General features: G+C 41.2%; 1 long non-coding RNA gene across 1 annotated transcript; it reads right to left on the bottom strand.

The window, feature by feature from the left end:
* Positions 1-766: 766 nt before the first annotated feature.
* LOC120942684 lies at positions 767-12,305 on the bottom strand. Its single transcript, XR_005750243.1, has 3 exons — positions 12,207-12,305; positions 11,088-11,090; positions 767-777 (listed from the first exon to the last, which is right to left on the bottom strand). It is a non-coding gene; the product is annotated as an uncharacterized LOC120942684 (long non-coding RNA).
* Between the last annotated feature and the right edge of the window lie 3,586 nt (positions 12,306-15,891).

The following is a 15,891-nucleotide window of genomic DNA, read 5'->3' as shown; positions in this document are numbered from 1 at the left end:
GCTGTACACTCACTACATTACATTGTAGCAAAGTGTAACTTATTCAGGGTTGTCATATGAAAAGTTATAATAAAATATTTACAAAAATGTGAGATACTGTATATAGAGTATATAGACACATTGTTACCAAAAGTGATGCCTGCATTTACACACACATTAACTTTAATGGCATCCCAGTCTTAGCCAGAGATCTTCAATCAGGTTCAAGTTTGGACTCTAACTGGGCCACTTAGGGACCTTCACAGAGTAGTCCCGTAGCCACTCCTTTGTTATCTTGGCTGTGTGCTTAGAGTCAGTGTCCTGCTGGAAGATGAGGTTTTCATCAAGGTTGTCTCTGTACATTGCTGCTTTCATCTGTCCCTCGATCCTGACTAATCTCCCAGTTCCTGCCACTGAAAAACATCCCCACAGCATAATGCTGTCACCACCATGCTTCACTGTAGGGATGGTATTGGCCAAGTGATGAGCGGTGCCTGGTTTCCTCCAGACATGACACTTGCTATTCAGGCCAAAGAGTTCAATCTTTGTTTAATCAGGCCAGAAAATTTTGTTTCTCATGGTCTGAGATTCCTTCAGGTGCCTTTTGACAATCTCCAGGTGGGCTGTCACGTGCCTTTTACTGGGAGTGGCTTCCGTCTGGCCACTCAATCAGGCAGGCTTGATTAGTGGAGTGCTGCAGTGATGGTTATTCTTCTGGAAGGTTCTCTTTTCTCCACAGAGAAAAGCTCTGTGAGAGTGACCATTGGTTTCTTGATCACCTCCCTGACTTAGGCCCTTCTTCCCCGATCACTCAGTTTGGCTGGATGGCCAGAAGTCCTGGTGGTTCCAAACTTCTTCCATTTACGAATGATGGGGGCCACTGCGCTCATTGGAACCTTCAATGCTGCAGACATTTTTCTTTACCCTTCTTTACCCTTACCCTAGATCTCTGCCTCCATACAATCTGTATTGAAGGTCTACAGACAATTACTTGTACTTCATGGCTTGGTTTGTACTTTGACATGCACTGTTAACTGTGGGATCTTATATAGACAGGTGTATACCTTTCCAACCAACTGAATTTACCACAGGTGGACTTTAATCAAGTTGTAGAAACATCTCAAGGATGATCAGTGGAAACGAGATGCACCTGAGCTCAATTCTGAGAGTAATGGCAAATAATAAATTTGCAAAGATTTCAAACAAACTTATTTTACATTGTCATTACGGGGTATTGTTTGTAGGAGGAAAATTATGAATTTAATCCACTTTTGAATAAGGCTGCAACATAACAAAATGTGGAAAAAGTGAAGCGCTGTGAATACTTTCTGGATGCACTTTACATCAGTAACTACAGTACTATTTATTCACATTTGATCTACTAGTGTTGTGGGGCTGGCTGACTCCAATCAAGTGAAATGATTAACAGATATTTTTACCACCTCAGCTGTTAAAAGCCATTCAGTCTCAGATCTTGTGCAAGATGTTTTTTGATTATACTACAGAGGCTGTGAAACTGTTGATACTCTGAGACAATTCATTGCAGTAATATTAGGCGATTGACAGCAGTCACCAACTATTATAGAATGGCAAAAATGTTTACACTGATTACAGCCTAAGGCCTCGTACACACGACCGAGAAACTCGACAGAATCCATCAAGAAACTTGGTGGGAGAGCTTTTTTGCCAAGGAAAACAGTCGTGTGTACGTTTTTCATCGAGGAAACTGTCGAGGAACTGGACGAGAAAAAAAGAGAACAAGTTCTCTTTTTCCTCGACGGGAGTCTTAATTTCCTCGTCGTGTTCCTCGTCGGGCTGGTTTTCGACGAGAAACTCGAGCGTGTGTATGCTAAGAAACCCGCGCATGCTCAGAATAAAGTTTAAAACGGGAGTAAAAGTAGCATTTGTAATGGAGATAACACATTTTTCACGCTGTAACAGACTGAAAAGTGCAAATTGTCTCTTACCAAACTTTTACTTAACACGCAGTAACATGAGATTAGCAAAAACAGCCCCCAGGGTTGTGCCCCTGCCATTCTATGTGTTGTACGTCACCGCGTTTGAGAACAAGGAGATTTTGTCTTGACTGTGTGTACGCAAAGCAAGCTTGTCGAGTTCCTCGACAAGCCTAACAAGCAACTCGTCGAGGAAAACTATGTGTCTTTTCCGGTCGTGTGTACGAGGCCTCGGTCTTGTGTACGAGGCCTCACTCATGTGACATATTCAACAAAAAAAAGCTGTCTTCAATCTTAGGAGAGTTGTGGAAACGAACGTGGCTTCAAACTTGATTTTACAGTCCTTCTAATGAAAAGAATGATATGGAAACCATAAGATAAAATAACTAATTTTACTTTATAAAATGTAATATAATTAAATGTAAATATTACTCTCTTTAGTCTTTCATACTGTTTTCCTTGAGGCTACTTCCTTTCAAAAGATGTATACTTGTGTTCTATGCTACCAGGGCACAGTTATCATGCTTATGATAAAATCAATAAAAAAGTCGATTCACAAGGTTCTCATTTATTGTGATAACTGGGAGTTTTAATAGGTATCTATTGAGGAAGGCAGGGAAAGGAGCTATTTGATGTAACGATAAAATAACACTTTGTGAGATAAAATAATACATTTTGAGGAAATAAAGCTTTCACTGGTAAATGTTAATTTCATAGGTAAAAGTCAGGTACACATATTTATAACATTAATGTTTGCACACTAAACATTTTAGAAGCAAATTATGGTGACATTAAAATGATCAAAAGATGAATAACTTAACATAGTATTAAAACCCCTGTGTTTTTTTAGCCTGAAACATTGACCACACTAAAACAAGCATTCCCCAGTAAAGTGTTGAAATTCTTATCCCAACTCACAGTTTACAACTTTCAATGCTGCTTAATGCTGCTACTTCCCTGAATTTCCAGTTCTCACAGGAAAGAGTAAACAATGTACAGTGCAGTCTAGAGTCAGTCTGTTAGATTGGAGGTAGGATTCAGAATCAGGGCAGTACCTTGCCATCCTAGGCTACAGGGCAATGGGAGAAATTTACTAAAACTGGTGCAGCTGTGCATAGTAACCAATAGGGATGAGCCCAATGTTCGAGTCATATGTAAGGTCGACTCGAACATTGGGTGTTCGCCGAACAGCGAACATTATGCAGTGTTTGCAGTAAATTCAAAAGCTGCAGAACTTTTTCAGGAGCAGTGATTTTAATAATGCTTAAAGTGAAACAATAGCAATGAAATATTCCTTTAAATATCGTGCCTGGGGGGTGTCTATAGTATGCCTGTAAAGTAGCACATTTTTTACGCTCCCCCCCCCATTTTTTCCTGTTATTAGAACAGTCCTGCAGCAAAATTACATTTCTAAAGGAAGAAAAGTAATTTAAAACTGATCGCGGCTGTAATGAATTGTCGGCAATACAGATAAAACTCATTGAAAAAAATGGCATGGGTTCCCCCCCCAGTCCATTACCAGGCCCTTTGGGTCTGGTATGAATATTAAGGGGAACCCCCAAACCTAAATATAAAAAAAAATTGCGCGGGGGTCCCCCCAAAATTCATACCAGGCCCTTCAGGTCTGGTATTGATTTTAAGGGGAATCCTGCACCAGAATAAAAAAAAATGGTGCAGGGGTCCCCCCAAAATCCATACCAGAGCATGCAACCTGGCAGGCCACAGGAAAAGAGGGGGGGACAAGAGAGCGTCCCCCCTGAACTGTACCAGGCCACATGCCCTCAACATGGCGGGCTCTGCACCCCCACCCCAAAGCACCTTGCCCCCAAGTTGATGGGGACAAGGGCCTCATCCCCACAACCCTTGCCCGGTCGTTGTAGGGGTCTGCAGGCGGGGGCTTATCGGAATCTGGAAGCCACATTTAACAAAGGGGACCCCCAGATCCTGCCCCCCTATGTGAATTGGTAACGGGGTACATTGTACCCCTACCATTTCACAAAAGAAAAGTGTCAAAATGTTAAAAAACACAGGAGACAGTTTGGGACAAGTCCTTTATGAAATAGAAAAAATTGAAAAAAAAGGTTCCGATGTAATCCACTCTCGAGCGATACGAACGATACCGCCTCGTAGGAGGCGCCCCGAGCGAATGCCACGTTGACAGCTCTTTTATAGATTTTTTTAAAAAAACACAAGAGATACTTTGGGACAAGTCCTTTATTAAAAAAAAAAAAAAAAAAACTGTCCAGCAATGTCAACACATCTTCTATTATGCCGACCGTCAAACCAAAAAAATAAAAAATAACAAAGCCGCAACAGATCCGCCTCCATGGGAGGCTCCCGCCGAGTGACACCTCTTCTTGGTGACAATTGTTATAACAATTGTTATATACCTGAGGGCGGGGCCACCCAGTGATGTAAACGGCGACCCCACCTTCTTCCAACGTCACATGGCGATGAATGGACATCGCTGGACAGTTTTCTTTTTTAATAAATGACTTGTCCCGAAGTGTCTTCTGTCTTTTTTAAAAAAAAATGCACTTTTTTTGTGAATTGGTAGGGGTACAATGTACCCATTACCAATTCACATGGGGGGCCGGGAACTGGGGGTCCCCTTGTTAAAGGGGGCTTCCAGATTGTCATAATCCCCCTGCCCGCAGACCCCCACAACCACTGGGCAATGGTTGTAGGGATGAGGCCCTTGTCATCAGGGCAAGGTCCTTTGGGAAGGTGGGGGCGCAGATTCCCCCCTGTCCCAATGCACCCATCCCTCATGTTGAGGGCATGTGGCCTGGTACGGTTCATGGGGGGGGGGCGCTCTCTCATCCCCCCTCTTTTCCTGCGACCTGCCAGGTTGCGTGCTCCTATAAGGGTCTGATATGGATTTTTGGGGGACCTTATGACTTTTTTTTTATTTTGGTGCAGGGTTCCCCTTAAAATCCATACCAGACCTGAAGGGCCTGGTATGGATTTTGGGTGGACCCCCACGCAATTTTTTTTTCAATTTTGTCACAGGGTTCCCCTTAATATTTATAACTGACCCAAAGGGCCTAGTAATGGACGGGGGGGAGGGAACCCATGCCATTTTTTTCAATGAGTTGTATCTGTATTGCAGAGACCCAACAATTTATTACAGCCGCGATCAGTTTTAAATTACTTTTCTTCCTTTAGAAATGTAATTTTGCTGCGGGACTGTTCTAAAAACAGGGAAAAATGGAGGGGGAAAAAACGGGAAAAATGCACCACTTTACAGGCATACTATATACACCCCCCAGGCATGATATTTAAAGGAATATTTTTTTTATTGTTTCACTTTAAACATTATTAAAATCACTGCTCCCCAAAAACCTGACGTTTTAAAACTTTTTTTTTTGCATTGATACATGTCCCCTGGGGCAGGACCCAGGCCTCCAAACACTTTTTATGACAATACTATGTATATAAGCCTTTAAAATTAGCACTTTCGATTTTTCATGTTCGTGTCTCATAGACTTTAGTGGTGTTCGCGTGTTCGAACACATTTTTTGCCTGTTCGCAAGTTCTGGTGTGAACCGAACCAGGGGGGGTGTTCGGCTCATCCTTAGTAAACAATAACAATAGCTGTTTATTAGGGAGCTATTTCCTATTTTTTATATTTTGCTCCAGCAGCCCCCTGGGAGACCCCTGTCATATGTTTTAGGAAGCTGTAGGAGCCCATTCACACAGCAGAGCTTCACATGTCATTGGGTAACAAGCTCCCTGAACCTGCAAGAGGCAGCCGAGGATTTAAAAGAGAAGTATATATATTTTTTCAGACTCATACTTACCTAACTGGATGCAGCATCTGTTCGATGCTGCATCTGTCCCCCCTTCTGGCTCTAAGAACTGAGCAATCAAACACCACTTAACGCTCGGTTCTCAGAGCTCCATGAGCAGAGAGCTGGTGATTGTCAGTCACCAGCTCTCTGATTTGCCCCCCACTCGCCCACTAGAGCGCTGGGCTGTGCATGGGCGGGAGCAGCTGGCTCAGGCTCTCCCAGTCCAGTTATGTGGGCGGAACCGTACTTCATTGTCGCGATCTTGCCTCTAGCCTGAACCGGTTCTATGATGTCAGCGGGTTTCAGCCCACTGTTTGCTGAAAATGTGTCACAGGAGTGCAGATGAACAAAGCTTTGGCTGTAATTCTCCTTTAATATTACTTTAACTCTCCCTCTTCTTTTTATCCCCTCTGTTCCTCCTTACCTGTTATGTTCACTCACCTACCCAGCAGATCTAGCATCATTCTGCAGTGATCCGCTGTTCAACTGTCTGTGCCTTTTCCCAACACCACTATCTTAGTTCTATACAGCTGGCTACCTCTACCAGGTTCAGGCAGCTTGGTACCCAATGACATGATATATATGATGTGGGGGGCTACCAGGGGGTTGCTGGAGCAAAATATGAAAAACGAGATGTAGGTCCATTTAGAAAAATACAGCTATTATTATGGAGTAGGAAGTGGAGGCAGAGGTTAAAATGACAATCATTTTTATTCAAAGTGGCAAAAAAAAGGGTAATGGGTAAAAATGTTTTTTTTATTTTGGGAACATTTTTATTTATTTTAATGCGCATGCTGTATGTATCCCAAAATTGAAGGTTTAAATTTGAAACATTGGCATTGCAATGGAATTAAACTTTTCAGGATTTTCAATTTGTCAAGTGTATATTGATACTATCGAATACCCTGACAAATTATTTTTTTCAAAATTTCCAAATGAGTGTTCCAATGAAATTCTGCTGTTGTATGGCCTGCTTTGGTGAACTGAGTCTAGAATGTACTATCAGAAAAGGCATATTGCTTGCTTTATAGTCATAACTACTTTGAAATTATTTAGTAACAAGGGCAAAGAGAGGTTATCTTAGCTATAGTGAGTAGTGACTATAATTCATTTTCTGAATTTAGCCACAACATCCAGTGGTACCCGCAAAAGGTAAACAGAATAAAAAGGACATCATTTTAGAATTTTGAGGCTGGCATCAAAGCCCCAAGGAATGGCAGGTGAATGAGGTAACACTGTTCCAAGCTCTGAGAGGCTCAGGCCTCGTACACACGACCGAGGAACTCGTCGTAAATGAAACATCGTTTTCCTCGACAAATTCCTTGTCAGGCTTGTCGAGAATCTTGACAAGCTTTCTTTGCGTACACACTGTCAAGACCAAATCTCGTCGTTCTCAAACGCGGTGACGTTCAACACGTACGACGGCACTATAAAGGGGAAGTTTGATTCCACTGGCACAACCCTTGGGGCTGCATTTGCTAATCTGATGTTAATGCGTGTTAAGTAAAAGTTTGGTAAGAGACGATTTGCGCTTTTCAGTCTATTACAGCGTGACAAATGTGCTATCTCCATTACGAACACTACTTTTACAGAAGGTGCGCTCCCGTCTCATACTTTATTCTGAGCATGCACGGGTTTCTAAGCATACACACGAACGTGTTTCTCGTCGAAAACCAGCCGACGAGGAAATTGAGACTCCCGACGAGGAAAAAGAGAACTTGTTCTCTTTTTTTGTCGAGTTCCACGTCAGTTTTCTCGACAAAAAACATACACACAACCGTTTTCCTCGGCAAAAAAAGCTCTGCCACCAAGTTTCTTGATAGATTCTTTCGAGGAAAACGGTCGTGTGTACGAGGCCTCAGTTAAACTGGGTCTGCAATATGGAAATTTAGGCCTCCACTCACCATCATTGTGTTAAGAGAATCTTTTTATTACCCTTGCTGTTAGCTGGCATCATCTAGCGTTAGACTCAGTTTGGCCAAAAAGTGACATTGGTAAAAATAGAATAACCTCAGGTAAAATGCCCCCTGATCCCCCACCCCTTTACCCCAATCACTCCTTTCAGTCCAGTCCTGAAATAAATGTAATTACACAAATCTATGTTAGCTTTGGATAAATAGATATGAGATTCCACATATATTTGCAAATGTTGTGCAACTAAAATGGTGTAAACTAACACAATGCAATTATTTGTTTATTCATTTGCGGGTTAGCTTATAAGAGTGCTGGGAAATGATTGTATTGTTAGTTTGTGTAAATCCCTTAAATAAACCACTTGACCTCTGGAAGATTTACACCCCTTCATGACTAGGCCATTTTTTGTGCTACGGCACTGCATCACTGACAATTGCGCGGTGATGCAATTCTATATCAAAATTAAATTTTTGTAATTTTTCCCCACAAATAGAGCTTTATTTTGCTGGTATTTGATCACCACTGCGTTTAATTTTTTTGCGCTATAAACTATTTTGAAAAAAAAAACACAATATTTTTTACTTTCTGGTATAAAACATATGCAGTAATAATATAATAAAAAATAGAATTATGTCATAAATTTAGGTTAACCCCCTGGCGGTATTACCTAGTCTGGCTCGGGGTAAGATTTCTGTACCAAAAGCGGTATCCCCGAGCCAGACTTGGGATCGCCTCGCAGCAGCCACAGACAAAGTTACTTACCTTGTCCCGGGATCCTGCGATGCCTCCCCGCTGTCCCTGTGTGCCGCTGATCTCTGTTCCCTGCGACGTTACGAATTTCTGTTTTTTTTTTATACTAGTAATGTTACCGATCTGTGACTTCTGACACTTTGTGGGAACCAGTGGCACTATTACAGTGATCAAAGCTAAAAATATGCGCTGTCACTGTACTAATGACACTGAAGGGCGATCAAAGTATAAATGTCTGCCTAGCCAATTTTTTTGTGTGTACAGTGTGGTGCTTTCCCTTCATCCTTTGCATGAATACAGAATACATCCCTTCCTCCCTGTCAGGAAGGATATCTGCCTTGTTTACATAAGCAGAGCCTATTCTGTGTGGTTTACCGATGATTGGTGGGTGCCGGAGGACATTGAGTGCCCAGCACCCTCAGATCAGCTTCTGCTGTGATTAATCACAGCAGAAGCAGCCCACCGGCATGTGTGCCCCCTGCAGGTGGAAGTGCAGGATCACGTATATATACATGATTCTGTTCAGAGATGCCTCCTTGTAGCTGTAAAACTTTAGGGTGGTCAGCAAGTGGTTAAAAAGATAGTTATAAATTATAACAGTTATCAATTGAAGTTAATTATAACATTGGAGCTCTTCTAAATTAGAACAGTTATAAATTGGAGCTAGTTACAATTTGGAGCTAATTATAATTTGGAGTTATTTATAAATTGGAGTGGTTATATACCGGAGTAGGTATAAATTGGAATGGTTATAATTTGGAGTAGTTATAATTTTGAGGTATTTATAAATTGGAATGGTGATAAATTGGAGCTCGTTATAAAGTGGATTGGTGATTTCAAATTGTAGCTAGTTATAAAGTGGATTGGTGATAAATTGGAGCTAGTTATAAAATTGTAGTGATTTTAAATTGGAGCTAGTTATAAAGTGGATTGGTTATAAATTGGAGCTAGTTATAAAATTATAGTGATTATAAATTGGAGCTAGTTATAAACTGAAGCAAGTTACAATTTGAAGTGGATATAAATTGTAGCTAGTTATAATTTGGAGCTATTTATAAATTGGAGTGCTTATATATTGGAGTAGTTATAAATGGTAGCTAGTTAGACTTTTGAGTGGTTATGAACTGGAGCTAGTTACAACATTGGAGTGGTTCTAAATTAGAGCCGTTGTAAATTGGAGCTAGTTATATATTGAAGCAAGTTACAAATTTAAGTGGTTATAAATTGGAGCTAGTTATAATTTAGAGCTCTTTATAACTTGGAGTGGTAAATATTGGAGTAGTTATAAATTGGTGAGGTTTTAAATTGGAGCAGTAATCATTTGGAGCTAGTGATAAATTAAAATAGTTATAATTTGAAGCAGTTATAAATTGGAGCTAGTTATAAATTGGAGATGTTATAAATTAGTGATAGTTATAAAATTGTAGCGATTATAAATTGGAGCTAGTTAAAAATGTAAAGGTTTATAAATTGGAGTGGTTATAAATTAGAGCAGTTATAAATCGGGGCTAGTTATAAATTGGGGCTAGTTATAACTTAAAGCAAGTTACAAATTGGAGTGGTTATAAATTGAAGCTAGTTATAATTGGAGCTATTTAAAAATCGGAGTGGTTATATATTTGAGTACTTATACATTAGAGTGATTATGATTTGGAGTGAATTCATTTCGAGCTAGCCTTAAAATTGGAATGGTTATAAATTGAACTAGGATGGTTATAAGCTAAAGTGGTTTATTGTTAGAGCTAGTTATAAATTGGAGCATATAACAATCAGCTAAACAAAACTAATTTGAAAAATTTAAAGTTGTCGGCTGAACGGTGACCAAACCCAAAGATGCAGTCACCATTCAGGTAATTAAGTAGCCTGTAGTTTCCAGTGTTACCAAATTCTATTTCAACTGTTGTGTATGCAGCTAAAATCCCGAGCTCCCAATCGAGCAGCTGCAGAGAACAGGAGCTGAGGTTATTGCACCTGCTGGCACAGCTTCTTGTGCTCTGGCTCTGCCTCAAGTCCGGCCAGCGCAGCTGGTTTCAATTATGCATTAAGGTCTTTCAGATATAGAGAAGCGATAAGTTACTTAACACCCTGCTATGTTCCAGCACATGGGATATTGGTATATTTATATGGGCAAATGCAGTTATACACTGACTATTACAGCCATTATATAATAATTCAGGAAGAGGGTCCCACATCTAATTAAATGTAATTTTTTATAAAGAGTTCCAGCAATGTCATGAAAAGACACATTTTCTGTTTATTTTTCCAATTCTATTGTTTACATAGAAAATTGTCCAAAAATGTAACAAAGTACTGTTGCTTGTTTTCATTTTAAGCTTAGTTAGACATGGATGCGTGAGTTTGGGGTGGAGGAAATTGACTGGCCTGCACAGAATCCTGGCTTCAACCCAATAGAACACCTTTGGGATGAATGAGAGCTGAGACTGTGAGCCAGGCTTTCTCATCCACATCAGTGCCTGACCTCACAATGAGCTTCTGGGAGAATGGTCAAACATTCATATAGACACACTCCTAAACCTTGTGGACAGCCTTCCCAGAAGAGTTGAAGCTGTTATACAGTAGCTGGAAAGGTTGGGCCAACTCAATTTTGAATCCTACGGACTAAGACTGGGATGCCATTAAAGTTTGTAAAGTCATGGTTTAAAAAATAAACAAATAACAAACGTGTTATACTTACCTGCTCTGTTGCAGTGGATTTGCGCAGGGCAGCCTGGGTCCTCCTCTTCTCGGGTTCCTCTTTGCTGTTCCTGGCCCCTCCCTCCTGTCGAGTGCCCCCACTGCAAGCAGCTTGTTATGGGGGCACCCGAGCCAAGTTGCAGCTCCATGTGTCCATTTAGACACGAAGCTGTCATTTGACCCCATCCCCTCTTTCTCCTGATTGGCTAACTGAGTTTGATTGACAGCCACAGGAGCCAATGGCACCACAGCTGTGTCCCAGCCAATCAGGAAGGAGATGGCAGAGGGACTTGTGGATATCGCTGGACAGAGAAGGGGCTCAGGTAAGTAATTAGGGGGTGCTGGGGTGGCTGCTACACACAGAAGGCTTTTTATCTTAATGCATATATCTTCTGCTTTTATAACTCATTTAAAGTTCATATGCGTGTAAAGGCACACTGCAAAACGAGTTACCCTGGCTTTACAGGCTGTTTGTATTTTGTTTTATTTTTGTCTAGCAAACTGGTTTCTTAATCAGCACAAATGAGTCTTCTTTGCTTGTAGTATTGCTGGGGTTGGAATAGCTGTAACCTGAAAAGGGGCATCTTTGATACGGCAGCATGCAGTAACCCATAGTAACCAATCAGACTTCAGTAAAAAAAAAAAGAGACAAATTCTGATTAGATATAATTTACCACCAATACTGCAATTTTACATCCCCTTGAAATATATTCCCATTACAGATGGAAAAGTCAGCAACCCCTTAAAGTTGTGTCCCCTTTAAATCTGAACTCTAGGATAAGCAAATCTTGTATAAATGCAAAAGTCAAGTGTATTCTTAGATCTTGGTGTGCTTTTGGTATTTCTTCCAGATCTGTTCAATAATACAGTGTGAAACGTTTCCTCTGTGCAGGAGCTTTCTATAATAAACACCAGTCACTGCTGCTCTCTCTCTTTGTGCAGGGTGTCTGATCTTGTATACTTCCCCTTCCTGTAATTTTTTGCAGGTATACTGTAGTGGGTGGAGCATGCTGGGCCCCTCCAATAGTTCTGCTATTTGCACAAGCTATGTACAGCACACTGATGATTTCATTGCTACTTTACAAGGTAATATATGGGTTTACAAATGTTATAGGTGAACCTCCATGGGAGGTTTCTGTCCTCCCTGAGCTCGCCTTAGGACACCTGCGTTACCGTTTGACAGGTGTACCGCCCTAGTCAAACTCCCCACCTGCCACTTTCCTTGGAGCGGGTCTAGCGGGTCCTTTGTGGCTACTAAGGAATATATTTAAATTAATGTTTTTGTGCTCAGAATTCAGCTTTAACGTGACCATGTCACCAATGGACATTGGTAACAATGGGAATATGTACTCCTGATTCATTATTGCAGGTCTAAAGAAAGAAAACTAAACGATAACATGATAACAAAGCTAACTTGTATAGCTGTCATGTAACATATTTATTATGATTGTGGCTTGTAAATGTGTCCTTTCATTTAAAATATTGAGTTACTACTAGGGATGAGCTTCGTGTTTGAGTCGAACTTATGTTCGACTCGAACATCGTATGTTCGACCGTTCGTCTAATTACGAAGGTTATGGGCCATTCGCGCCAAATTCGAGTGGCCTGTCACAGCCCATAATTCACTGCGGCATCGCAGTGCATTGCTGGCTGATGATTGGCCACGCATGCACTATGACCCGCATGTTTGGCCAATCACAGCCTGCAAAAAACGGAGAGCCATAATTGGCCAAAGCCAGGGTGGCTTTGGCCAATTATGGCTCAGGGGGTTTAGTACACGCCCCACACTATAAATGGCTGCCTGCAAGTCGGCGTTGTGTAGTGTGTTGCGGTGGTTAAGACAGAGAGAGAGTGTCATTTATTGCAGGTAGATAGAGCAGGCAGGCAGGCAGGCTAGTCAGTTAGAGTTACAGCGTGTAGAGGATATATATGCATCCCAGGTGTTTTATATATTTATACACTGTATTGAGTTTAGCTAGATCCGCTCTTCCTAATTTACTGACAGGCAGGCAGGTGATTGTGCTAGCTGCAGTATTCTCACGTGGTGTACTGTCTGTGTCCTCTGCAGTATACACCTAAAGCTATGTGGTGTGTGTACTGTCCGTGTCCTCTGCAGTGTGCACCTAAAGCTACATGGTGTGTGTACTTTCCAGTTCTAAACACGTGCCACTTCACAGGCATACTATAGACAGCCAGCAGGTACGATATTTAAATTAATTTTTCATTTTTGTTTTTCACTTTAAGCATCATTAAAATCACTGCTCCAGAAAAAACAACCGTCTTTATAACTTTTTTTTACATTGATACATGTTCCCTTGTGCAAGACCCAGGTTCTCAAACCCGTTTTACGACAATAACTTGCATATTAGGCTTTAAAATGAGCACTTTTTAATTCGAACGTCCGAGTCCCATAGACTTCAATGGGGTTCTAAATGTTTGTGCGAACGTTCGGTCCGTTCGAAGGTTCTGGTGCGAACCGAGCGGGGGGGGGGTGTTCGGCTCATCCCTAGTTACTACCATAGGCTTTTCTTTTCTTATTTATACTTGTATCAGACATTGGCAGTGAAACACAGAATTCTTTCAGAAATGATTTCTGATACAATTGCTGAAGGCCAACAAAAGCAATGCATTAGTGACATCTGGTGGCTACTTTGGAATCTGCACCTTACAATTATTAACACATTTATAATAACATGCTGTGATAAAAGGACTGACTACTGATAGTGAACTGTATATTATTTACTTTATTTTATTGTACTAATTTTTATTCTTCTTCCACAATGCTTTATAGAGAACACTGAATTATTCACACAAGTTCCTGCTCCTGAACAAGCTCTTACGTCTCTATCATAGTTGTAAATACGCAGTAAGGCCAGTTTTTATGAAATAATCTTTTCACTGGGATAACACATAAAAATAAAGGCAAATAAATAATATAAATGTTTTTTTTTGTTCTAGAGAAGTAATTCAGATTCAGGAGGAATCTTTTTTTTTCTTTACAACCCTCTGAACTTGATTGTGTAAACACTAAATGCTGTAATGATTACACCTTTTTTAAATTAGCTCATTAATATTTATAGGTGAAACACATGTATCGCACCCCCTAGGGAGCCGAAAATATACCCTGCACAACCAGGCACACCAAATCTTCACAGGCATGCTTGGGTCAGAGAACAGTCAATGACTTTGCTTTCTTTTGTTTTATTGTTGGTAATAACTTGGATTGGGATGGGAGGTTATGGAATGCCCACTCGACTTCAACAATAACTTCAGGGACAATTCTTCCTATATACAGTTACTTTATACAGCTCCTCTTCTTCCTCCAGCACTCACTTGCTTGCAGCACTTAGCTGGAACACTGTGAATACTTGACAGTCACTCAGTCAGATGAAGCAATGGCCCATTACAGGCAGGAACCCGAGGCTCCTTAGTTGTGTAGCAGAATTTCAGTGTCCAGCTTGCATCACTCCTGTTGCTACTGATGCCAGCACCACCTCTTCAGGCACTGCCGACTCACCGGGCTGCAGCTGCCCCTTTTACTAGCCCTCCAGGTTAACTTCTCCCCACTCACCAGCCCACCCGGCTGACTCTCAGGAGATCTCCCAGACGTGCTGGCCTGCTCCTGCTGCCCCCTCTCCTCGCTCCAGTGCCTCCAGGAAGGGTTTCCTCTGTGTGTTTTGGTAAGAATCTTCCAGCATCTGATCCTCTGGCCCGAGGTCACCCCCCCAGACTCACCCTCAAGGGCCACCAACAGTCTCCTTAGCACTCCATCTCCATCTTCCACCTAACTGTCCCTCCTGGCATGACTTATGCCTATTTATGAGGTGGCCTGCCCCCTGCCAGCCCTTTGCTGGGGATTGGCTTAGGTCTTATGAATATTCCAAGGAGCCCCTTCTAACCCCCACCCACTATGTCTAGAACCTTCTCTAATGTCCCAGAGTACAGGGGGAGGTACCAGAGAAGCTGCTAGGATGAGTCATCTATCCCTGAACTAAAGTAACCCTGACCCAGATTACACAGATCAGAAAATCGGAAGTAAAATTTCATTTGATGAACGATCTGCCTATATTCGGATTGTTATACACACGGTCGTTTTTTGTGATGAAAAAAAAACAACATTTTTAAAAACGTCATTTAAAATGACTGTGTGTGGGGAAAAAGTCATTTTATGTCTTCTGAAAAACGACAAGAAAAAATTCGAACATGCTTCAATTTTTTATGTCGTTTTTCAAAACGTCGTTTTTTGTGTCATAAAAAATTATCGTGTGTGGGCTAAAACAACGTTTAAAACAACGTTTTTAAACCCGCGCATGCTCAGAAGCAAGTTATGACGCGAGCTTGAATGGAACAGAGTGCCGCTGTATGTGCTGAACGTAACCACGCTTTGCTAGAGCATTTTGAAAAAACGATGGTGTGTAGGCAACGTCGTTTTTTAATATGAAGTTTGAAAAACTTCGTTTTTTTTCATGAGAAAAACAACGTTTTTTAACAAGACAAAAAACGACCGTGTGTACGCGGCATTAGTACGGTGCTTTTTTACAGCCCATTACGAATTTTCAGGCGACAAAAACTGGATATGCAGGCTATACAATTTTTGTTGTATGTGAACACAATGTCTGATTTTCGATTTAATTAGTACAGTTTTCGTCTGAAAAAAATCGTAAGAGCAAGACTACTCAGAAACAAAAGAACACATACAAATCAATTTAACACATTACATCACTTCTGAAGTTGACAAAAAGACAAAAGGGGGCAGCCCTGGGACTTTGAATGAGGTGAGAGAGGTTTAGCCAATGTTCACAACG

This window comes from Rana temporaria, chromosome 6, assembly GCF_905171775.1.
Source record: "Rana temporaria chromosome 6, aRanTem1.1, whole genome shotgun sequence".
NCBI lineage: Eukaryota > Metazoa > Chordata > Amphibia > Anura > Ranidae > Rana > Rana temporaria.
This window is presented reverse-complemented; position numbering and strand designations above follow the sequence as displayed.